This window comes from Chrysemys picta, chromosome 4 (genome assembly GCF_011386835.1).
Source record: "Chrysemys picta bellii isolate R12L10 chromosome 4, ASM1138683v2, whole genome shotgun sequence".
Lineage (NCBI taxonomy): Eukaryota > Metazoa > Chordata > Testudines > Emydidae > Chrysemys > Chrysemys picta.
In genome coordinates this window covers 107,749,196-107,774,190 of record NC_088794.1, presented here as the reverse complement: position 1 = coordinate 107,774,190, position 24,995 = coordinate 107,749,196, and the positions used below count along the sequence as shown (strand labels likewise).

General features: G+C 40.5%; 1 protein-coding gene across 11 annotated transcripts in view; it reads right to left on the bottom strand.

Annotated features, from left to right (window-relative positions):
- NPAS3 (neuronal PAS domain protein 3) overlaps positions 1 to 24,995 on the bottom strand; it is an 801,528-nt gene that overhangs the window by 640,794 nt on the left and 135,739 nt on the right. The window lies entirely within an intron of this gene.

The window sequence follows — 24,995 nt, the reverse complement described above, 5'->3', positions numbered from 1 at the left end:
CTCTATCACCCAAGGTTTGTAGTTCTGTAATTGGAACTTGCAGTAACAGAGCAATGAAGAGTACTAAGGGCTGGAAGGGATATATCTCAAAATTAAATCAGGAGATATATTCAGGACCTTGATCATAAAGGGCCTCATAGGTCATCTTCACAGTTTATCCTTTGTTTCTGAGTAGCCAATGCAGTAGTGCCAGGATTAGGAAGATATGCTTGTGCTTTTTTGCAAGATATACTTCTCTGGCAACAGTGGTTTGCTCAAGCTTGGTAATGAGATCGCTTGGCAGACCAGCAAGCAAGGCATTATAGTTGTCTAGCTTGGAGGAGATAAAACCCTGAGCCAGCTTCTCAAAATCAGACAAGGATAAACACGGGCAAAGTGTAGTTACGTTTTTCAAATGACAGTAGGAAGTCTTAATAATCTGTCCAATGTGATGTTTAAAGAACACTTTAAATTCAAAAAAGCACAGGGGTTTCTAAACTGGTAATCCTGTACTGAGTAATGTATATCTATACAAACTAAATGAAAAGTTGAGGTGGCATTAAGCTTACAGCTGAATCCACCTCATGAATACCTTCATTTTACCAATTTGAACTTGTGTGTTAGCACTGGCTAAAAAATTTGTCCATACAATAAAACACAGTTTGGATTTCCTTCTTTAACTAACAAAAACGGATTAGTACATTCTTAGCACAGAAATGAAACCCAATATCAAACCAATGATTAATCTGGCCCAAAGGCAGCATATAAATGCTGAACCATAGCTAGCCCAAAACAAAACTCTGACAAACACCAAGCCTAATTATTCCAGTGGATCACCTGAAATCACCCACAGAAACATTCCACTGTCTGACAAACATATCAGATTCAAACCAGTATGAAATGGTGCCTGACAGAAAGCTTGGTAATTTCCACAGGCTGAACAAAATGCAAGAAACAAAATTCTGTAGACCAACATTTCAGCTAAATGAAATGCCTCGATAGCATTCTTAAACAGGGTATTTAGCCAAAACATCTGTCTACAGAACTGGGTTTAAGTTTTATTCAGATTTACCACTGACTGCGTTGTCAGAGTGGGAAATTCCCTTAGAGGTTGTAGAACAGGGGCGGGCAAACTTTTTAGCCTGAGGACCACATTGGGTTTCGTAAATTGTATGGAGGGCCGGTTGGGGAATGGGGTTGTGGCCCGGCCCCCACCTCCTTCTGCCCCCCCATGACTCCTGCCCCATCCAACCCCCCGTTCCCTGACGGCCCCTCTGGGACCCCTTCCCCATCCACACACCCTGCTCCGTCCCCTGACTGCCCCCGGACCCTCGCTGCCCCATCCAACCCCTCCTCCTTCCTGACTGCCCCCCCAGGATCCCTGCCCCCATTCAACCCCATTTCCCCCCAACCACCATCCACACCCCTGCCCACCACCCCGAACTCCCTTGACCTCTATCCAACCCCCCCTGCTCCCTGCCCCCTTACTGTGTTGCCTGGAGCACTGGTGGCTGGCGGCGTAGCAACTGCGCCACCCTGCTGAAGCCGGGCTACCCTGCTGCCGCCGCCACCATGCAACACAGGGCACTGGGTCAGGCCGGGCTCTGCAGCTGCGCTGCCCCAGGAGCTCACAGCCCTGCCACACAGAGCATTGTGCCGGCGGCAGAGCTGAGGCTGCAGGGGAGGGGGGACAGCAGGGGAGCAGCCGGGGCGGGGGACAGTAGGGGAGCAGCAGGGGAGCAACCTCCCAGGCCAGGAGCTCGGGGGCCAGGCAGAACAGTCCTGGGTAGTTTGCCCACCCTTGTTGTAGAAGGACAGCAAAAAAGTCATGCTGAAATAAAATAAAATGAGAATTAAAGGAGAAATGGAAGCTGAATTTTTTAGGAAATAAGTTAAAACTTACGTTACAATAGAACTATAACTTGAACATTTTTGATGCATCTTGCCCAGACAACAACTTTTTTAGGCCCAGATTCAGAAAGATACTTAAGTACTTGTTTAACTTAGAGCACCTGCGCAGTCCCACTGAAGTCAAATCCCACTAAAAGTCACAGGGACTATTTGTTCAGAATTTTAAATATATACTTAAATAGCTTGCTGAATTGGAGCCCTATAACTTTGGCTAAGAAAATAAGAGGGAACTGGGCCAATCATTTCCAAGGATATCAAGATCCAATGAAGACTTCTTGAGCCAAATGTCTTATGGATAAAGACTTACTTACTCATAAACCATGTTTGCTTTTTAAACAAAAATTAAAGAATTTTTAGTGGTTTGTAGAATGGAACTATAGAAGTCAAATATTCAGTTACCTCTTATTCATTGAAAAGTAATCTTTCATTGGGTTCTAGATACCAAGACAGACTCAATTCTTCTGTTTGGAGGCATAAAAGTTCTAAAATATGTATGTAATAATGTTGATATATATCGAATTATCAATAGGTAGTAATGAGTCTGCCCATTTTAGTAAGAGAATTTTAACTGATGTTGTCAGTGTATATATAATGTGTGCTAATACTTTTATCAATTTGTGGCGGCCAATTTAAGTACTGCTACATTTATACCATGTCTAATACTAAATTAGTTTAGGGTCCCCTGTCTGCCCCTAAAAATCACAGAGGCCTACCTTATTGGTAAAAGGGAACAAGATGGTAAGGCTACAGTTGTTAGCATCAAGTCATCTATCCTGCATATTACAGTATAGATAATTTGGGAGATTTTGCTCTAAAAAAAATTAAGATATTAAAGTTTGTAGACGTGATGCAATTTACCAGCTTTTCACGTGGCTTGGGGAGGATACCAAAGCCCTGCCACAGCCTGTCCCACTGGTGTCTGTAGGTGAAAAGTTCTGATCAGTTCAGAGAGGCACAATTAATTAGTCAGGAGATAATTAAGTGCTGATGAGCCAATTTAAGCTCAACACCTTAAAAGAAGCCAGCTCAGAGCAGCTGGGGAAACCTAAGACCAACCCTGGCCTGGCTTGTATTTTTTTTTATATTTTAAGTTTATTGCTTGTAAAGTTGCACGGCAGAAATACAAGTAGAAACTTACTCATGGATTTTTTAAGGCCAGAAGGGACCATTACAATCATCTAATCTGACCTCCTCCATCACCAGCCTTTAAAGTTTCACCAAGTGATTCCTGAATCAAATCCATAACTGCTGGTTGAGCTAGAGCACATTTTTTTAGAAAGAGACCCAACCTTGAATCATCAAAGCATGGTGTGCTGTTACCAAGGTGAAGTCAACTAGGGTTAATTCAAAATCTCTGCAATAAAAAATTATTTGGGGGGATTCTATGTTCAAATTTTTGCCTTCAGAGCCTGTTTTTCTCTTCTGTTATTGTGCTTCTGACCTGCTAGAGAAATCACACATTTCTGTTCCATTTTAGACTTCAGACAAAGTTAACTGGACTTCCCATGTTTGGATTTCCACTTTTGAAGAGTCCCATCTAGTCCACGCTGTGATGCTTAAGTATGGATCATGTTAAACTAAACAAAACAAAGATAAATAAATAATTAAATAAACTAAATAAAATTTGTTTGCTGAAAACTCCTATGTGATTTACACTATTTACAGACTGTTACCAGATATTTCTATGGATTTTATAGAGTGCTTCATCAATAACAATTCAGATGCTGGCTACAGGATTGCAAAACTGAGTGATTCTCTCTTGATATTGGAACACTTAATCTTGAACAAAGCTTATCATAAAGCATTCCTAGATGTCATTTAAAAAAATTCCTAGATATAATTTAAAAAATACATGATGGCAGCATTTTCTTCTTTCTTGATTGTTAATTGTGAGGGTATTACACTATTCCAAACATTCTCTAGTCAAAAATTAAAGTATAATAGATAAATTTAGGTAACATGGTGTGCTCTGGCCAAAGTATCTATTACAAGAGCTCACTAACAAAAGTATGGTGTAGTGTGCTTTTCTATCACAAGCAAGGAACAGAACAACATCCTTAGTTAAAAGTAAGAAAACTACATGTTTTGTACCTTTGAAACACGACTCTGGAGACAGAGGTGATTTGATCTACAGTACAATATATTGCTTAACCTTAGGAGGGGCACAAGACATGCAGTTGAAATGGCTATCTGGTGCCATTTAAGGTAACTAAAGAATGCATAGTAGTTTACCAATTTACTTTAATAGCATATAAAGTGGTTTGTACATATCATAGCAAACAGTACTGTTTTATGAGGCCAGCTTTAAAAACATCTGGGAGTTGGAGTATTAAATAGGACAAGAGGAGGACTTGGACTCTGATAGAGACCTACAACTCCAGTCACATGGAAGGTATGTGTACATGCCCTAAGACTGAATTTGACCCTTGATAAAACGAGATACTCACACCCTTTAGACCAATAGTTCTGCTGTTAAACAACAATTATGTCAAAACCTTCTTTGCTTAGAAGAGGTAGGACTACGTTATTTCTGCTCTTATCAATAACTGTCTCTCTAGGTCAGGGCACTGTTCCTGCATAACACTTCCAAAGTAGACAGAGGTGTTAATGTTCCAGACCTATAATAAATCTAAGTTAAAATAATAAACTAACACCTTAACTAAAACTATACACCACACTTTTTTTCCTTTCCTTCTTTCTCTTCTTCTATTCTGACGTTAAACATTAAGATACAGTGTAATTGCATACTAATAGGACTATTTATACATCTCTTGAAATAATGGCAAACAATCCAATTTAGTGGGTGCCACTGCTCTGGTAAAGCTCCCTCTGCCAGATACTCATCAGTCTGCTGTGTTTTGGTCCCATTATGTTGGACTCATGTTCTCTACGCTTCCCAAGTCTGAGCAGAGCTAAAGTAGTGCCTCTGGCTTTGGGCCTTCTAGGCACACTCTCAGGGTGCAGATTCTCTGTTTTGCACTCCTTTCTAGGAGCTGAGAATCTGAATTCCAACTGTTTAGGCCATATGGCTAGTTGTGGCTCCCTCAGACTCCCTGGCAGCTTAAGTACACCTTTCCAAGAACTCCAACCTTATGGGCACTCTGGCTTACAATTGACCCCTTCAGGGACATAACACAGAGACATAGCAAAGGTTCCAAAACCAATCACTCTTTAGATAGCACAAGAAATACACAGAGTTAGATAAAACAATAAAACACCTGGATGCTTTTCCCTGCCTCAGTTTCTTCTCCATTTTTGAGAGCTCTTTGGAATTAGTTCAGAGTCTTTTAAGGAGTCCAGGACCCTTCCCTCTTCCCATTTCCTCCTGCACATAGTTTCTCCTCGGGAGCATGGATTCTCTTCTCGCTCCTCCATAGGGTTGCCAAGTGTCCGGTTTTTGACCGGTCAAAAAGGGACCCTGGCAGCTCCAGTCAGCACCGCTGACCAGATTGTTAAAAGCCCAGTCGGCGGCGCACCGGGGATAAGGCAGACTCCCTGCCTGCCGTGACTCCGAGCGGCTCCCAGAAGCAGTGGCATGTCGCCCCTCCGGCCCCTACGCGTAGGGGTAGCCAGGGTGCTCAACATGCTGCCCCAGCCCCAAGCGCCATCTCTGCAATGCCCATTGGCTGGGAACTGCAACCAATGGGCGGTACGCAGAGCCACCTGGCTGCCCCTACACATAGGAGCCGGAGGAGAAACATGACCCTACTTCCAGGAGCTGCTTGAGGTAAGCACTGCCCAGAGCCTGCACCCTGACCCCCTCCTGTGTCTCAATCTCATGCCCCAGCCCTGATCCCCCTTCTGCCCTCTAAGCCCCTTGGTCCCAGCCTGGAGCACCCCCCGGGGGGGGGGGGGGGGGATGGAGTGAGCAGGGGCAGGGCCCCAGAGAAGGGGTGGGGCCTCAGAAGAGGGGCACGGCAAGGCAAGGGAGTTCGGTTTTGTGCGAATAGAAAGTTGGCAACCCTACTTCTCCAGCCAGCTTTCTGCTTTTGCTAGTCTCTTCTGTCCCATCCACAGGCAGAGACCCTCTCTTTTATAACCTCCAGTTCTTTTTATCAGGGAATCCTTGGATGAGACTAATCAGATAATGAAAGTACCCCACAAGGTGATCCAACTGGTTTAGTTACCACCCCCTTGAGTTCAGATTTGAAAACCTGGTTGGCCCTGGGTAGTAGTCATCTTTGTCCAACTGTGCTGCATTTGAATGGATTATCAAAGTTTAACAACCCTCCACTGTCAGTCCTCCTGTTGACTCCTGTAGGTGACAATATGGAGGCAAGACAGCAGAGAAGCCAAACAAGCCCAATATTCAAAATGGGAGTTTCCAATGAGACACAAATACACAGAATTTATCAAACAGAATTCATAAACTGTACAGAGATTCCACAAATCGGCCCAGAGGTGTTCAGTGCCCCTTCTCAACTGATTTGTTTTCTCTCTCTCTCTTTTTGTCCACTGTCCTGCAAACATATAGTAAGTGCATTTGTTTTGTTTGGATTTTGACCACTTTTGAAGGTTAGTTCCGTATAATAAAACTACAACATTGTGAGGCTGCTCAACTCTGTATTCAACAAATTATGAGCTGATTAAACTCAAAGGCTATTTAGCCCATGATAAAAGGTTATTGCCTCCAATAGGAAGTAGTCTAAAGTTATTAATAATACACTAACACTGCGTTTTCAAAATCTCTGATTAGCAATCAAGTGAAAATAACCATCCGAAAATCTGTTTGCACAGACTGTATAATCAGATTGTGTAAATTTCTAAATCTTCATTTTTCCAAATAAAAAGGAAAGTATCTAGCAATAGCTGTATTACTACGAAAACAGTACAAAAATAGGGCCCAGTGTTGGATGACTTATTCAGGCAAAACTCCAACCAGGTCCTATAAAGTGGTATTAGAGAAAACATTGCCTGATCATGTTTCATTCCATCCTGCATTATTCTATGACATGTAACTAATAATGGAACCTGATAATTCAGCGTGAAATATATTGCATTAAGTAACTGTTGGGACTACATTTTAACCGCTGATTTTAAAGTCCTCAAAGATTTATTACTGTAAATTAGAAAATACAATATCTTCATATAAAGGTTTTAGTTTGAGTACGTCATCTCAACAGGAACAAGCACTTATTTTTATTTTGCACTAAGATGTTTTAAAAATATAATTTTCAGCATCACCTGAAATTCAAGTTCTGCACTCAGATAAAGATGAAAGAAATGACTTAAGTCTGATTGATATTATAATTCCAGAATATCTGACAAATAATTATTAGGCAAAGTGATACGAATTTCCAAGGACACCAATGATAGAGTGCAGGACATCCAGACCCACTATTTATGTACAGATAAGAAAGTGAAGAGCAATATATATATAATCAAACATATAATTTTATTAAAACAAGGATGGTTTATTGTGTCACTGTTATTTAGTATTGACACAGGTGGTAGGTACACAGGAATTCTGGCAGGAATGTTTATTTTTATGTATTTTTAAATTACTTTGTAGAATTAACATAATTGCCCTTTCTATTGCATAGGCATGTACAGATGCACACACTCTAAATTAACACAAATTGCATATGGAGGGCAGAAACATATTCACATACTTCCCTCCCCTGATCTATCAGGTGGCACTGTGCACTATTATCTCCTTGCAATCCCGACATGGTGCATGCAACATTCTACACATTCCTAAAAGTATTCAGTCTTCAAATAATATACAAACTTTTATGCCTTTTATACCGTGTCTCTTATACCACACCCTCAGGCAATTTTGGTTTCCTAGTCAAACTACTAGAACATGCTGCCAAGAGTGAGAGAGTAAAAAGAACACGACAGTTCTTTAAAAAATAAAACAAAAAATTAGCAAGCATCGTAAAACACCATTGAATATAAGATTTTTTCCCCCAAAAAATCAGTTATGTGGTAGGAATGACTTTGTCTAAGCAACAGATGGGATTCTTTCAAAAAAAGTAAATTGAAGATCATAAAAGACATGCAGGTTTCAGAAGATCATAAAAGACATACAGTCACTGAAAATGCAAACTGTATTAGTAAATCACAACTTTAAGCTGCCAAAATATTTTCACTGGAATTCAGGTGCATAATTAGCATTTCTCATCATCTTATTAAAAAAGTAAAATTCAGTTGGACAGAACTTAGATTCCCCATTTTTAAAAAAAAGTATTTATGGAGAACAGCAAATGGACAACTTTAAGTGGCAAAAGTAGCTCTCAGAATTTTTGTCTATCTTTCCATCATCAAACTGGGATTCAGCAAAAAACTGAGTTCTCTGTCTCTTTAGGTAGTGAGTTGTTAGAACAAATATCCTTCAGAAATGGAAAGCTTACTGGCAGATTTGGATCTCTGGCAGAAACTGGTGAGTGGGTGAAAGAAGGAAAAACAGGCCTCCGGCATCTAAAGCACAAGGAAAAAGGAAGATATTCACAAAAGGACAGGTCCTGGACACAAGGGGAAGAGATAACTGTTCAGAAAAGACGGGTAGGCTGACATGGTAAACTGAACACAACTGGCAGAGAGCTCCAGGAGTAACTAGTAGCTTCTGATTCTGGGCAGCCCTATAAGGACCCACTCCAAATCTTTTATATTAGCTATCACATCAAGAGATCTTTCCACCAGAAAACAGATCAACAACTGTGCTCAAAGTGAGCAACAGCTCACAAAAGCTAAACTACTATCCCTTTTCCCCAGAAAGCATAATGCCAATGCGTCAAAACATAAACGTCATACACATTCACTTGAACAAAAAAAAATTGCAAAATAAAGCAAAAGGGTAACAGAAAATAAAACATTAATGAGAGGAGAAAAGAGAGAAGGAAAGAAGAGAATGGTTAATTTAGGTATGTAAACAAACATGTTCTTGGAATGCTCATTCCTACCCCTGTGCATTCTGCTTTCTACTGCACACCCCTGTGGCATCCTTGCAATATTTCCACTATGTTTTTCCCGTTTGAACGTTAAGGGTAGCTATCGAGAACATCCTTTTATACTGAAGGGAAAAGAACTTTAAAACTTCTGTGTTTTCTGCCTCCAACTACTAGAATAGGAAGAGCATAGCCAAGGCATCTAGAACTATATGGAAAAACGATAAGGGAATCAGCAATATACAAATTCGAATAATAGAAACAGTCAACTTTGCATAGTTCAAAGAAAAAAAGGAAAGACAAGAATGAACGACTGCTATAAATTCTCCAGTGTAATTATTTGTTATTCTGCTATAGGAAGTCTGATACACCATTCCCCTCTCTATTCCCCCACTGTCCTTTGTTATCCTTTCCTCTCAGTGTTCCCAGGTGCTAGTGTCCAACTTTTACAGCCAATATTCCCCCCAAAGCTGAGCTCTTGGGTTTGCTAGTGGGATGACTTGAGAATAACATTAAGAGCTTCCTTTGCCTTTGGGGAATGACTGACCCGAAATTCACTAATTTTATATTCTTTGTAACTGCTACCTAATGTAAAATTTCTGCACTTCAGACAGTCACACCTGAAAAGGAAATGTGACATACCCATATGTTACAGCCATTTTAAAAAAAAAAGTTAAACATTTTTTATAAAATGTGAAGCTACTTTTAATGCAGATTCAGCAATAAAAATGTGAGTGATGTGCAGCACGAGTGTGCAGCTATTTAGATTTTAAATATTCCAACAACTTTGTTTCTCCATGCCTTCTCAAAAAAGGCATTTAGTTTTCAGAACTAGACAGCACACACCAACAGAAAACAGATTGTTTTATGAGAATTTATTTTAATGTTATGATCTTTTAAAAATTATAATCAAGCCTTTAAAGCACCCACCAATGCCAGGAACAATATTCATTGACTGATTAATCACTAAGAACTCATCAGTTTTTGGTGAAGTAAATTTTTCATCCACTATCATTCCATTTTCCATGCACATATGGAACAAAAATGGCTAAGTTTGAATACAATATTATACTAATCATTTCTGATACCACTTCTGGTGAACTAAAATGTTTTAAAACGCAAGGTTAGCTAGTTTTGAAAAGTAGCCACGGAGTATGGCACAGCAACTGCCTTTTATCACTTTATTTACTATATGTCAATAGTCTCTCCTATGTATTATGTGCTTGTCTCAACAAAAAATGTGTCTAGTTTCTATGACACATGAGATCTGAAAATCAATTATCAGGGCTTCCATAGCCTTGTGTAGTCTTCCAAAAAACAGAAGCCCAGCTCTGCTTCAGATCCTAAAAGTGCAGAATGGCCTATATAAAATACATTTTACTTGATTTCAAAGGTAGACTGCACATTAAGATTTACACCAATACCTCCCATCCAGCTATTAAATAGAGAGGCATGTTGGGGAGCAGGAAAGTGTATATTGGGGCATGGTTGAAGTGCACTGCAATCCAGCAATTCTGAGCAGATGTACAGTATCTTGGGAATGATTACCAGCTGTGTAAATTAGAGCAGCCCACAGGCTGCTCTGATTGAAGAAGGGACTCGTGCAGATCTGTCCTGGGAAACAGGGAGTAGTAACAGACTCCTTGATGGCCCCCACTCTCTGCTGCAGAGAATTGGGGCTGACGTGTTGACACGATGCTCTTTGCCACAGAGGACTGGTGATCAGGTATAGAACCTTACAGTTTCACTTCCAAATTACTTGTTCAAACTTGGTCCAGGTTGACCAAAACCACAAATTACTATTATGTATATAGGTACTTATAATGAATTAGAACAACAGCTTTATTTATTTAATTCTCCTGAACGTCCAGATTACCACATGGATTCAGTAAGTACTTAGGACATTTCCAAAATAAACATATACAAATAAGGTTTTGTTGCTCTACAAAACAGAAACAACACTGACTCTGTGCAGCTCAGAAGGCACCACATATGGTTCCCAACATCAGCTAGGCTGTATCACAGGGATTAGACTGGATCTTCATATTCATTTTTTGTGGAGATGTACTGTTAAGGCTTCATGGAAACAGAGGATTGGAGTAGGGACCTAAATACATTCTGTTGGTGTTTCACCACATCCATTTTTATTATGTACTTCCTCCTCCTTCTCTTTGAACCTCCAATTCAATTAAAACTGGCTGTCTCAGAATACACATGCTAGGTTTCTTTGTAAAAGTTCATAGATGTGCAGCATTTAAGGCTAGAAGGGACCATTAAAACAGCTAGTCTGTCCTGAGTATCATAGGGAATTAAATTTCACCCCATTACCCCTGTATTGAGACCAATTACTTCTGTCTGATTAAAGCGTATCTTCCAGAAAGGCATCCAGTCTTGATTTTAAGAGGTTGAGAGAAAGAATTTGCCACTTCCCTTGGCAGTTTGTTCTAAATTAAAAATTTGTGCCTAATTTATCATTTGAATTTGCCTGGGTTCAGCTTCCAACTACTGGCTCTTGTTAGCCTTTCTCCAATACATTAAGGAGCCCTTTTAGTACCCCATATTTTCTCCCCATGAAGATATTTATACATTGTAATCAAGTCACTTCTCAGTTTTCTTTCTGATAAACTATGCCAGCTAAAATCTAAATTTATTCCGTTTGACATCACAAAGTTTCAGCAACCCTCATCGCCTAGAAAAGATGAAAAGAGGATTTAAAAAAAATCCTAATGTCCTGCCACTGGTGACCGCTACATAACATGAACTACCAAAGTGTTAGCTTTTTTATGTATGTATTTTTAAGCTTATGACTTAGTGATCTTTCCCTCTGTAGAGGATCAGCAGTAAGGTGTTGTTGATAAACCTCCAAAAGCTGTCTCCTTGTGTGGATTCTGTGTATGGTCATGATGAATCCATCGGATATTAGCACTTTTGCCTACTTTATATCTGAGAGTATCAAGGACGGAAGAATTGCCTGTCTTCAGATCCATAAAAGACCAAACAGTGGAGGAGAAGCAACTAAGTTTTGCAGCTGATATAAGTAGACTTTTGTTCTCCTGAATCAAGATTGACTTTAGTGGCAGGTGAGTTGAAGAGGCCCAAGGCAGCGCTCCTTTGGCAAAACTGCAGAGCTCCAAACTGCTGCAACTTAAAGCATTTAATTTATTCCAATAATCATGGTATGATTTATGTTCAGAATATTTATACAGTTTATATTAGAAAGCGGAAATACCTAAAAGTTGTATGTTTATACCAGGAACCTTGTTTAATAACTGTTACTGCAGAAGGAAAGCGTGACGTTAAACTGATGTGACTTGTGCCAAAAAAACTGCATTAAATATAATGCTAACATTTCGTTTAGAAATCTTGGTTTTATATTTTGATGATAGTTGTACTTGCGTAAAGCAATGTTGCAGGAAAAAAGTCTCCACAGTTCTCTGGAAAAGTAAATATCTTTTTTAAAATAACTTATTGTGGAAAAATTTTCCATGCAGAAGTGAGATTCTGCAGGATTCTCATTGCTGTAGTTCATTTCCACAATTTTATTTTATTTTACTTTTAACCTGTAGTTAGTTTTCCTTCTGTAATTTTCTTATTGGGTGAAGACACAAATGGCATTAGGTAGTTTGTACACTCTTTCAAAATGCACCAGTTCTCTTCTTCATTGACCAATCCATGCTGTTTCACATAAAGGAAATATATTGGTGATTTACTTGTAGTACAAATCAGGACTAAACAAAAGCAATTCATTCAAAATAAGACAGAATTAGTGCTGAATTGAAGAAAATTGGTAGTCTCGCTATTGTCAAAAGGACAATCTTAACTTCTACAAAAACTAAGGAAAATAATTAAAAAAAAAACAGAAGATAAATGTTCACAGTCTAGTTACTTTACTTAGAATTTGTTTTTTAAAGGTGGCAGATAAGCAAAGATAGTTCCCTAATCAGTAGCCAATTACATAGAATAGTTTGTATTCTGTCAGTGTGTAAAGTGCTATCTTCTGCTAGTTACTCAATTTTAATTTTCCCTGGCACAATTTTTACATAAAATATGTTTAATATATTTTTTCTCCAAATTATCAGTAATTAAAGTGATAAACACGAGAACCACTGCTTAGCTGAACTTGTGAAGTGTGGCAAACAATATCTTATTGTAATCAAAAAGATGTTTGATAATGTAAAAAACAAAATCAATACAGAAGAAATGTTCTTTTTGTTCAAAGGTGCTGTGTTTTGAAAATATTGCCATGTAGCATTTACGGTAACAGCTGTACAGTTAAACTTTAGGCACAAACTGAACTGCAGAGGATCTGCCGCATAAATAAAATTCCCATGGCAACTAAATGTGCTACTAGATAACAGAGAAAAAAGGATTTATGTGTTTGCTGAGCTGTCTTGCCCTAAAGGAATTCTCCAGGCAAATGCAGGCCACCTGCCACATGTTATATTAAGCACAGCCTTCTGGACTTATTTTCAAATCTACAGCAAAAAGGTCCAACAACTTTTATTTGAAAGTTTTATTGTTCCTTATTCCCAGCCCTTCCAAAATAAACAGTTCGTTCTTCAATATGCTTCCTATATCTTGACACAGATAATTACTAATTAATGTGTTTATGCTTCTATCTTTTGCTTACCACATTAAAAGCAACACACAAGTATAAATCCCTAAAAGCGATCAATCATGCTGAATAGTCATATATTATATATGTTCTTTTAATAGTTTATTTTCCAAATTAAATTGTAATAAAAACATTGATTTTTCCCTCAGTCCCCTTCAGAAAGAGTATTCTGTCTTTAAATACTATATGGAAAATGTTTGGGTCATTAACATACTACTTTTATACAACCCACAAATAATCATCATTCACTAGCTTGTTCATCAAAAAGGCTCCTATTTTCTCCCCTTCACATCCAGAGAAATGGTATTTTTCACATTAAAGTAATGTTGGCCTTCATCGCTAAAACAAAAGCACTGTTTGGAAATGCTGAAGGTTGGAATATTGTATTTGGAAGTCTGAAGGCCACACAAATATCTACAGGTGAAGAAAAACATAACCATCTAATAGGCAATAGACAAAATTACTGTTTGCAGATTGCTACTAGTACCACTAGATTATCAAAAAGCATGAGATCTATTAAAAAAAGATATAATTTGGAAGTATATTCCTTGAAATTTCCAGTTTAGGTAAAAAGCTTAAGAAATTATGTTCTAAAACCATACTTTCCCATGGGATAAAATTCTCAAGTAAACCCAGATCTACTTTTTTGCTGCACTTTCCCCTCAGGCAGGAAGGGCTTGTGGCCTTTTGAAGAGGGGCAGAGGACACTGCCTCCTGACAACACAGAGCTAAAGGATCTGTAATGAAAATGTGCCCCATTTCCAAGGATTCTGGGAATCCATGTGGCTGACCCTGTGCCCCATCTCAGTTGTTGCCACCAGCTCTGTCCCTGAAGCTACACCAAAACAATACCTTCCCACAGCCTCCAAGGGAGGGGGAAGATGCAGAAAAAAGATATGAGCAGCATTAATTTTGGTGCAGACTTCCTCTTTTCTTGTGAGAGGGGAACATACAATGTGGAATGCTCATTCCCCATCTCTACCCTGGCCTGGCCTTCTCATCTCAAGTTCAGTCTGTATTATGGGCCTGACACACAGTCCACTGAAGTTTGATCAGGCTTAACATTAGCCTGGTGAGGCTTCTGCCTGCTCCCATGGTGTGGGAGGTGTATAGCATAGAACTCCACTTCCTTTTACTCTCCCTTGCTTCCCTCCCAGCAACAAATTACAAAAGTATCCCTAGCATTTTAACAAACAAACAAAACAAAACAAAAACAAAAAAGAGAGAGAGAGAGAGAGAGATTCATTTATTTTAATAAACTATAATGTTGCAATGGCCACCAGAGCTTAATCTCTACTCAGGACATTTGTAAAATACATCATGTCACTGTTGGAAAGGGGTGGGAGGTGGAGGAATATCATTCAGTTGTAGTTGTAAAAACAAACATGTAGCACTGGAAATACACCTGTAAACTCGTATCACTGAAGCAAAACATACACACAAGCACACAAAATAATCAAAGAGCATATACCTCAACATTATTTAGGCTGTTTGCAGAGAATACATTTCTGTATAAGTTTATTACTATTAATAGTTTGTATTCTCTAATGAATCAAATCTGAATAAAAAAAAAAAAAAAACTAAAAGACCAGCATAAGTTTTACTTTAACTTGAGCTTTGTTAGATGCGACCATATAAAGTACTTCACCAATAGATATGACAAATGCACTTTATATTTCAATGTGTCAAGCCATTTCAATGCTCTGGAACTATGTTGAAGCTGGCAGGCAAGGAGACTATATTAAATTTTTCTCTGGAATTGACTTCAATTCTGTACTGAATTATTGGAATTTTAGTGACCCTAAAAAAGCCTGTCAAAAATAATATTCAACACAGTTTTCAAATCTAATGCTCTATTACACATACTTCATAAAAAATAATATAGTTTCAATATAAGCAAACCAGTCAAGAACAACATTCTATTTGTACTTGTAATTTGAGATATATTTTATATTGATTTGTCACAGCAGATTTCAAATGTACTTGCTCCTTAAGAGAAAATTCAGAGGCTGTGTTTTGTGATTCAATAGCTTTGTTGTGGATTTGATAGAGTTACAGGCTGTTCTGAAATAAATAAAAAGCATTCACCACCACAGGACAGCAAATACATAAACAGCTATCTCAAAGCTTTGATTTTTCAAGACTCTTATATTTCTGCATATCACAAAATTCACTTAAGAATTTTCTAGCTGCAGAAAAACATTTGCATCTGGACACCGATTAACTCCTTCCCATTCTTGAGGCCCATTACAGTGCTCTCGTTGTATTGCAGAATACAAAAACAATGGACTAGTTTTTTAAATAAACTTTTATTCATTGGTTTATGCTTTTCCTTAATGCTTCTATGTCTCTAAACAATTGTTTTACTATAATTAGTACTAATGCAAGAAATTTAAACATTAAGCTTTTAGTTTTCTTGCCCACTAATAATTTCCACCCATTTCGTACTGTTGTCTTCCTAATAATATGAAATACTGGATGCACATCATAAAGAAGTGTATAATACTGCATCTAGTGAGATCTTATGCTTTCACATCCACTGATGTGATGGAAGCATAGAAGTCAAAAAATCTTCGTCTATTTCACTTAAATAAGGGAATTCAATTGTACATCATAGCTCAGGAGGAGGCATGGTTAAATCTATTGCAGCTTGGTAAGCAACACAGAGAGCCCATCAGCAGCTTTACTATATGACAGACCCAGAGGCAACTCGAGAGCTGTCAGCACAACTGCCTGTGAAGCTCACGAGGGAAGCAATAGCCAATTATGCCCCATGACCCGCTACTAGAGAAAACAGTGAGAAAGATAACAAATCAAGGGCTGTTTTTTTAGCCCTTTCAGAGAAACCATAAAGTTTGAATTTTATTTAACAAAATATGCTTCTCTCTTTCATTTAAAACTTTTAAGAACAGGATTGAGATTTCAGGGACACAGTTAACACAAGAGTGGTATTGGCAAGTCTCAATAAATAGCCTTGGTCCAAACCTTGCCAAGCTGGATAAAAATATGGATGCAATATATATGAAAACTAACCCATAGCAAAGCTGCTATTTATTTGCAACTGCAAAGGAGTAATGGTCTTGTACTTAAAGAACAGGGCTAGGAGCCAATTCCCTACCTCTGCTACAAACTTTCTACATGAGGTTTGAGCAAATAATTTAGGGTATGCCTACACAGCAGCTGGGTGGAGTAATTCCCAGTACAGGTAGATGCAGTTTGAGCAGAGGTAGCATGTGTAACACTTAAATAGAGTTTGGGCAGCGGCTTGGGATAGCTGTATGAGTATGTACCCACAAGGTTGAGTGGGATTGTACTTGGCAGGTAGCCTGAGCCACCTCAGCCACACTGTATTTTTACCATGCTAGCTGAAGCAGAGCTAGCATGTGTATGTCTACCCATCCTGGGACTTACACCTCCCAGCCACTGTGTAGACCAGACCCTTTGGGGCTGATCCAGCAGCACTGAAACTAGTGGCATTTTTTCCATTTACTTCAGTGAGAGTAGGATCAGGCTCTCAATTTCTCTGGGTTAAACTGACCCTCAAAATAAGGGTCCTCAAAATAGGTCTGAAGTGCATCCTATGTGGTGGATAGGCTGTGTGCTGGCCTGCTGAATTTCATCCTCTGTGTTTCAGTTTCCCCATCTCTAACATGGGTATAAGAATATCTAATACATAGAGGTACACCTCTACCCCGATATAACATGAATTCGGATATAACGTGGTAAAGCAGCGCTCCAGGGGAGGAGGGGGGCGGGGCTGTGCACTCCGGCGGATTAAAGCAAGTTCGATATAACGCGGTTTCACCTATAACGCAGTACGATTTTTTGGCTTCCGAGGACAGCGTTATATCGGGGTAGAGGTGTATCATTAATGTTTATGGCATGGTTTGAAATCCTTCAATGGAAGATGCAATAGAAGTACAAAGAATTACTAGCGCATTAGACTGACATTATATGTTGCTCAAGTATATTAGATATTACCACTGAGAAAACGAATGAAGTGTGACGTAAATAGCTAAAGATGGAGATTAAATTAAACATTTGCCTCTCACCAAAAAAAACCACTTCCACCACAAAAGGAACTGAAGTAATTGACATGCTTGTTTTAACTATTCTGAATTCAAAACACAAGTGAATTGAATGTGAGAGAGTTTTATTGAGTGCAGATGCAGTGTTTCAAGATGACGACTAGGGCCAGTTTTACCGTACTGTGACCACAATACAATTTGTGGGGTTAGAAGGAGACAGCAAACACATGATGTTCCACAGGAAGATTATAACTGGTTTTGTTGTGCAAGCAGCAGGGGGGTTGTTGAGCCTGCCCTTGAAAAGCCTTCTGAAAATGATGGGGACCTTTAAAGTTCCTATATGAAATATTAAACCAGACACATTTAAAGGCATCAATCCTGCAAACATTTATATATGTGTTCAGCTTTAACCATATGAGTAGCTCCACTGCAGTCAATGAACTGCTCATACATTTAAAGTTAAGCATGTATGCAAAGGTTTGCAGAATTAGGCCCCAATTATTTTTGTGACCATCAAAGTCCACAAAAAGATACAAGGGTTTCTAAAAGTCTATGAGCCAAATTCTTCACTGTTATCAACAGGCTTACATGAGTGTAGCTTAGAAAAGGAGGATTCTGCCTCTCCCCTTTTGTTACATGTTTTCGTTAAAGTCAGTTGCATACTCAGTAATAAAAGGGGAGAGGGTTTTTAAAAGCTGGTCCAAAAAAAGAACAGAAAAGCATATCAAGAGGGGAAAATAAATAAATGAAATAAAAAGGCAGAAATATTTTCTTGAAGGCAAGATGACAACTTTTGCTTTGGAAAATACAAGAGACATATATTTCCTTGACTCCAATTAAGCACCAACTCTTCCAGTGACTTTGGCCCAAAGTATTCCCTGTGGAGCTGCGCACAAGGGCCCAGCACCTATAGATTTTCTCTTTACTTGAGTAATGAGAGGGGATGCTGCTTCCCCTGCATCGTCCTTCCTATGCCTAGACTCCATAAAGATGTTTAATGGTGTTAGGGATCTAAGTGGGAAGAGGAGACAGGCTGGATGGGGACACCATGTGTACCCACCTCCTTTTCACAAACCCAGGCCTGCAATCTAATGATAGGTTCATAGAGCCTTAGGGGATAATTTTTGCAGAGAGACCCCCAAGCTGTGGAACCCTAATTTGGGAAAGTTCTAAAAGCAGCAACCAAGGAAGCATTGCCAGCACAGTTTCACCTGAGTCCTGTCGCCAGTGAAGTTGAAAAGATAGCCGGGGGCGAGAAAGCAGAATGGATGCAAAAAGCCTCTATCAAGACGTCTTGGGCCTCTAGCAGATATCCCAAGATTGCTATGGATCTTAGATGTTGGAAGAGTTCTACAGAGGAACCCCAAACAGACATATGACCTTTGAAAATTCCATGAAGGAACTTCATTAAGTTTCTCACCCCATATCGTGAGGCTTTTCATATAGCAGAACAATCTGGCCCTTTAATAAAATATTCTTGAATGGTTTCAATGACAGACTAGTCAATACTTGTTACTATGCTATATCTTTATCAGATTACATCCAAAAAAAGTGTCCGCATTTCCCTACTACTCCCTAATTTCAGGAACAGGTTGTGATCAATATTTCTCTAAACAACAAAGGATGTTCAATATGTATGTCATTTCTGAGACTGCATCAATTGCAGCAACTTACAACCTGTCTAATAATTCAAGGCTAATGAAAATTTGCTGTTGCCACGTCTGGTAATTAATCTGGATATTATCTATCATTGCCCAAGTTATAACAACAAGGGACAGTTTTTGCCATGCTGTCGCAATCCATGTAATTTAATTTTTGAGAATAAGAAAGGTTTTCTGTTTAACCTTTACTCTGACAATTAAATGGTAAAACACATCATCCTCTACAATAGGCTCCAGTAATCAAGAAGTTTGAAATACTGTATTTTGGGAACATTATGACTATCTTTTATTCTGGGGCCAAGCTCTAGAGAATCTTTTAATTTACAGCACTCATTCAATCACTCAAGTAACTGGAATTTTTAACAACAAAAATATGTCTTGGTCTTATTTCCATACCTTGGGGGCTCAAACAAAGCTGCAGAAGCCCTTACAAATCAATTTGGGGGAGGCGTACACTGCTTTCCCTGGATTTCCATGATGGAGAACATAAACATATTTGTGTTTATTTATTGTTTGTAAATTTAGTGTTCACAAAAGTTGCCTGATTGCTTGCCATGGAAAGTGAAATTCTCTGCTTATTAACAGAAATGTACAACACAGGCAGTAATAGAAACTTAGCTACACAATCCTAGCAATGTGTCAACTTTAACATGGAAAAACCATCAAGACAGTTAGTAGTTCAAGTTTATATACCAAGCAAATTCTCACCAAGAGCCAAAGAATACCATCAAGAGAACCAATAGATGAAGGGTATAATTGTAGTGGTGTTTTTTGTGAGGTGGACAATTATACTGAAACAGATATGTGATGGTCACAAATTTCAGCCACAAACCACTTGAACTAGATTCTGGATTCAGAATCTGTATTTCATTACTAATGTTTCACAGTATCCCCCTTCATAATACAAGGACTCGGTAGAACATGCACACACACAATTTGTGGATTCTAGATTTGAGGCCCCCAACAACTTATATTAAAAACAACAACCAATAATAACAAATCACATTCCAGAAGTGGAAAGTAGATACTTGATGTTGGATACAAGTATATAAAATGTAACACATAGCTGCCTTTGTATTTTTAACAAAAAAGTAATGATTGTAACAATTCACCTCTTTACTTTAAAAAATAGAGACCTTCCAATGCAGTATGGCCTCCTATCCACACAGTGGCTGAATTCCTATTGCATCGGAAGAGAAATATATTCCAATGTGAGTGATGGAAAAATCAAATAATAAATGTGTGTGATACACTGAACATAGACTATAACTTGTGAGGCAAATATAAAAACAGCTGGAAAATATTTCATTGCTACATATTTGGGAGTATGCACATCAAAACAGGGTTGGTGAGTGGGGCATTTTCCAAGCCTAATGAGAACAATCAAGCCAATAAATGGCTGCAGTTAAGACTTTCAACTGTGTGACTCAGCCCATGCCCTGTCCATGACTTGTACTATAGACCCCTGACTAAATCTTGAGTGCTCTGGGGCTGGGGGCAGCCCGGGGGCTCTGCGGATGGGGGACAGCCTGGGGGAGCTGCAGGTGCTCTGGGGGTGGGAGGCAGCCTGGGGGAGCCATGGGTGCTCTGGGGTGGGATGGGAGGGGAGGGGTGTGCAGCCCAGGACCCTTGCTGTTGTGTGTGGGGGGGCAGCAGGATGCAGACTGGGACCACCATTACTGCAGAGGAGGTGGGGGGCACAGTGGCCCGAGACTGCCCCAGCAGTGGCCGGTGCAGCTGGCCCAGGGGCTGCCCAAGCCGCTCAGGTGGCACTCAGCCACACCAGCTGCTGCAGAAGTCACGGAGGTCCTGGAAAGTCACGGAATCCGTGACTGCCATGACCTCAGTGACAGACTCGCAGACTTACTTATTGTATGGGGGCAGGGAGGGGATATCACTATTAAAAATGTCAGTTACAGAACTCCTAGTCTGTGAGTATTGGTATTGCTGCTTTTTCTGACTCTCAGCTCAGGTCCTACAATTGTTCAACTTAATTTTGAATTTCTCTTATTTTAGACCCAAGAGGACATGTTTTCAGTGGCCTATAATATAGCCTATAATTTTGTGGAAGCAATTGACAGGTTTCACAAACACGAGCTATTTCTAAATGGACAACATCATTTCATCAGTGAGTGCTGCACAACCACACAAGAAAACAGCAAGGAGGATCTCCTTCCCCACGGGCTACAGCAGGGCATGACTCAGCAGCTTCTAGTCTAGCCTCTTTGCTGGAGCAGCTGCCAAGACCCTAGCAACCCTCCATGCAGGAGGGCTGGGTGATGGGAGTAGCGACAGGACTTCTGGTCTGACCTGCAAGCCCATATAAACCAAGTCATATATAAGTGAGGAACAAATCTTACTTCCTAATGTATACAGTGGAATCACGGTGTTTTAATATACAGAAGGTTTTCCACACCAGAGAAGAAAGCAGGATTTTCCTCATTTTATGTGCAAACAACATTTTTCATACAATTTCAGAGTGTGGGAGAAATCACCTCATCTCAAACACAATCACAGCAGGTGCAAGGCACCAGAAGACATTCTTCCGGACTTTTTGTTTGTTTGTTTTAAAAGAGACATCTACTGCCCTTTATACTACTTAAAAAGCAACACACACACACACACACACACACACACATACACACACACACACACTGCTGTTTCAATAACTGCCATCAACACTCCATCGGCTGTGAAACAGCAAATGATACAGTAACACTTTTCCTGCAATGGGGGGATGTACTCAGGAAGTACTGTGCAAATCACTTTACTGAGCTTCCTAAATATGTGCCCCTCGCGATAGAGCAAAAACCAGACACCAACCTTTGGTTCTGGGTTTCTTCCACAGCTTACCCATATGGAATCAAGGCTTCTTTAAGAGACACAGAGTTTCCTGTAATGCTTGCTCATCACACCTCCAATTCCCAAAACATTGTAAGGTAAGAGGCTGGATAGTGCTGGTTCCACCAACAATATTTACCACAAGGCTTTTCTTGAACCATTGTGCTAGGGTTACCATTCGTCCAGATTCCCCCGGACATGTCCGGCTTTTTCGGGTTAAAAATAGCGTCCGGGGGGAATTTGTCAATGTCCGGACTTCCCCTCCTCCCCTCCCCATGCAGAGCGTGCGCGCGGCTTACAAAGCAGCCGGGGCTCCGACAGCCAGAGCCAGAGCCCTTCCTGCACTTCCCCCCTCCTCTCTCCTGAAACTTGACACCACTCCCCTCCTCTCTCTCCCTCCCCCTCCCTCCCTGCATTCACAGATCGCCGGCTGTTCGTCTGGAGCTCCGACCCTGCTGCCCTCCCCCGCTGTCGAGCGCGCTGCTCTGCAGCACAGTAAGGGGGCCGGGGGACAGAGAAGCGGCAGGGAGGTTCTGGGGGGGGGGGGGTAGTCAAGAGACAGGGAGCAGGGGGGAGGGTTGGATGGGTCAGGGAGTTCGGGGGGGGGCTGTCTGGGGGTTGGGGGTGTAAGGTTTTGGGCAGTCAGGGTACAGGTGGGGGGGTCTCAGGAGGGGGCAGTTAGGGGACAAGGAGCGGGGGGGTGTTTGGGAGTTCTGGGGGGGGCTGTCTGGGGGTTGGGGGTGTAAGGTTTTGGGCAGTCAGGGCACAGGTGGGGGGGGTCTCAGGAGGGGGCAGTTAGGGGACAAGAAACAGGGAGGCTTAGGTAGGGGGTGGGGTTCTGGAGGGCAGTTAGGAGCAGGGGTCCCAGGAGGGGGCAGTCAGGGGACAGGGAGCAGAGGGGTTTAGATGGGTCAGGAGTTCGGGGGGGGGCTGTCAGGGGGTGGGGGTGTGGATAAGGGTTGGGGCAGTCAGGGGACAGGTAGGGGGTAGGGTCCTAGGGGGCCAGTTAGGATGTGGGGAAGGTCTCAGGAGGAGGCAGTCAGGGGACAAGAGGCAGAGAGGCTTAGGGAGGGGGTGGAGTCCTGGGGGGCAGTCAGGGGACAAGGAGTGGGGGGGAGGGTTGGGAGTTCTGAGGGGGCAGGAAGTGGGAGGGAGTGGAAGGGGCAGGGGTGGGGCTAGGACAGGACGGGGGCGGGGCTAGGACAGGGGCGGGGCTCCTCCCGTCCTCTTTTTTGATTGTTGAAATATGGTAACCCTACATTGTGCTGCAGTTCACACAGTTATCTGGTGAGATGAGGGCACTAGATCTATAACTTTTCAGTACACTGGTTTTGGGTGACTAATGGATTTTTGTACTTGAAATAAGAAGTCTCCTCAAGAACATTGTCTTTATCAGAGGGTCCTTCCTTACTGGAGTTTTCAAACTTCCCAACAAGGTTGTTGTGGGAGCCATTTATTATATCAGTGACATCAAGATCAATACCAATTTTATACCTACCTTTCTGTATTTGGGTCCCCAAGTGGTTTCCCTTACACAGGAAAATCGTGGCTTTAAACAGCTTAACTTAAATAAATCTGAATGGAAATTCATGGGACAAAGAAAAGGTACTTCTCTAACCTCAGGGCTCTTTTCTCCCTGATGAACAAAGGTGCAATCATTTTTTTACTCTAGACATACTTTATTGGATCCATGCAGGCTAGGCTTAAAAGGCATACTCTTAGCCTGTATTAATACAGCTAACACATAAAAACTTTTCTTGCCTTCTTCCACAACCACTGCTCACTCAAAACTAAAATGTAATACTACACAGGAAGTGGCATGACTAGGGTCAGACCAATGGTCCATCTAGTCCAGTATCCTGTCTTGCAACAGTGGCTGGTGCCAGATGCTTCAGAAGAAAGGAGCTGAACAGGGCAACCATCAAATGATCCATCCCCTGTTCTGGCAGTCAAAGGCTAGGGACACCCAGAGCATCAGGTTGTATCCCTGACCATCTGGGCTAATTGCCACTCATGGACTTGTCCTCCATGAACTTATCTAATTCTTTTTTGAACCCAGTTATACTTTTAGCCTTCACAACATCCCCAACAATGAATTCCACAGGTTGACTGCACTGCATAAAGAAGTACTTCCTTATGTTTGTTTTAAATATGCATCCTATTAATTTCATTGGGTGATCCCTTGATTCTTGTGTTATGTAAAGGAGTAAATAACACTATCCTATTCACTTTCTCCACAGCATTCATGATTTTATAGACCTCTATCATATCCCCCCTTAGTCGTCTCTTTTCCAAGCTGAAAAGTCCCAATCTTCTTAATCTCTCCTCATATGGAAGCTGTTACATACCCTTAATCATTTGTGTTACACTTCTCTGTGCCTTTTCCAATTTTTATATCTTTTTTGAGATGAGGTGACCAGAACTGCATGCAATATTACAGGTGTGGGCATGTCATGGATTTATATAGTGGCATTATGATATCGACTGTTTTTTTTATCTATCCCTTTCCTAATGGTTCCTAACATTCTGTCAGCTTACTAGACTGCTGCTGCACATTGAGTGTATGTTTTCAGAAAACTATCCACAACGACTTCAAGATCTCTTTCTTGAGTGGTAACAGCTAATTAGATCCTATCATTTTTTATTTGTAGTTGGGATTATGTTTTCCAATGTGTATTACTTTACATTTATCAATGCTTCTCTGTTATCAGTTCATTCTTTAACTACCATTCCCACACTGTGCCCTATCTACTGGCCATTACCCATCCAGAGCTGCCTGCTCCTCACAGTCACTATTTCATGAACCATATAGACATCCACAATTTATAATAAGAAAGAAAAAATATATACATATTCACTGCCTACTCTTATGATGTCACTGCTGTGTTGTGTGCATAATTCCTGCTGCTTAGAGGTAAATACACTGCTTTCAATGGTCTTTTCAATTCCTGTTTCCTGCTACACTTCCTGCTGTTGTGCCCTACCATGCTGGGCTGCCTGCCTCGCATTACTATGGGGCTATTTCATAAAAGTTGTGAATAGCCACAGTTTTAAAGAAAATCCCAAATCT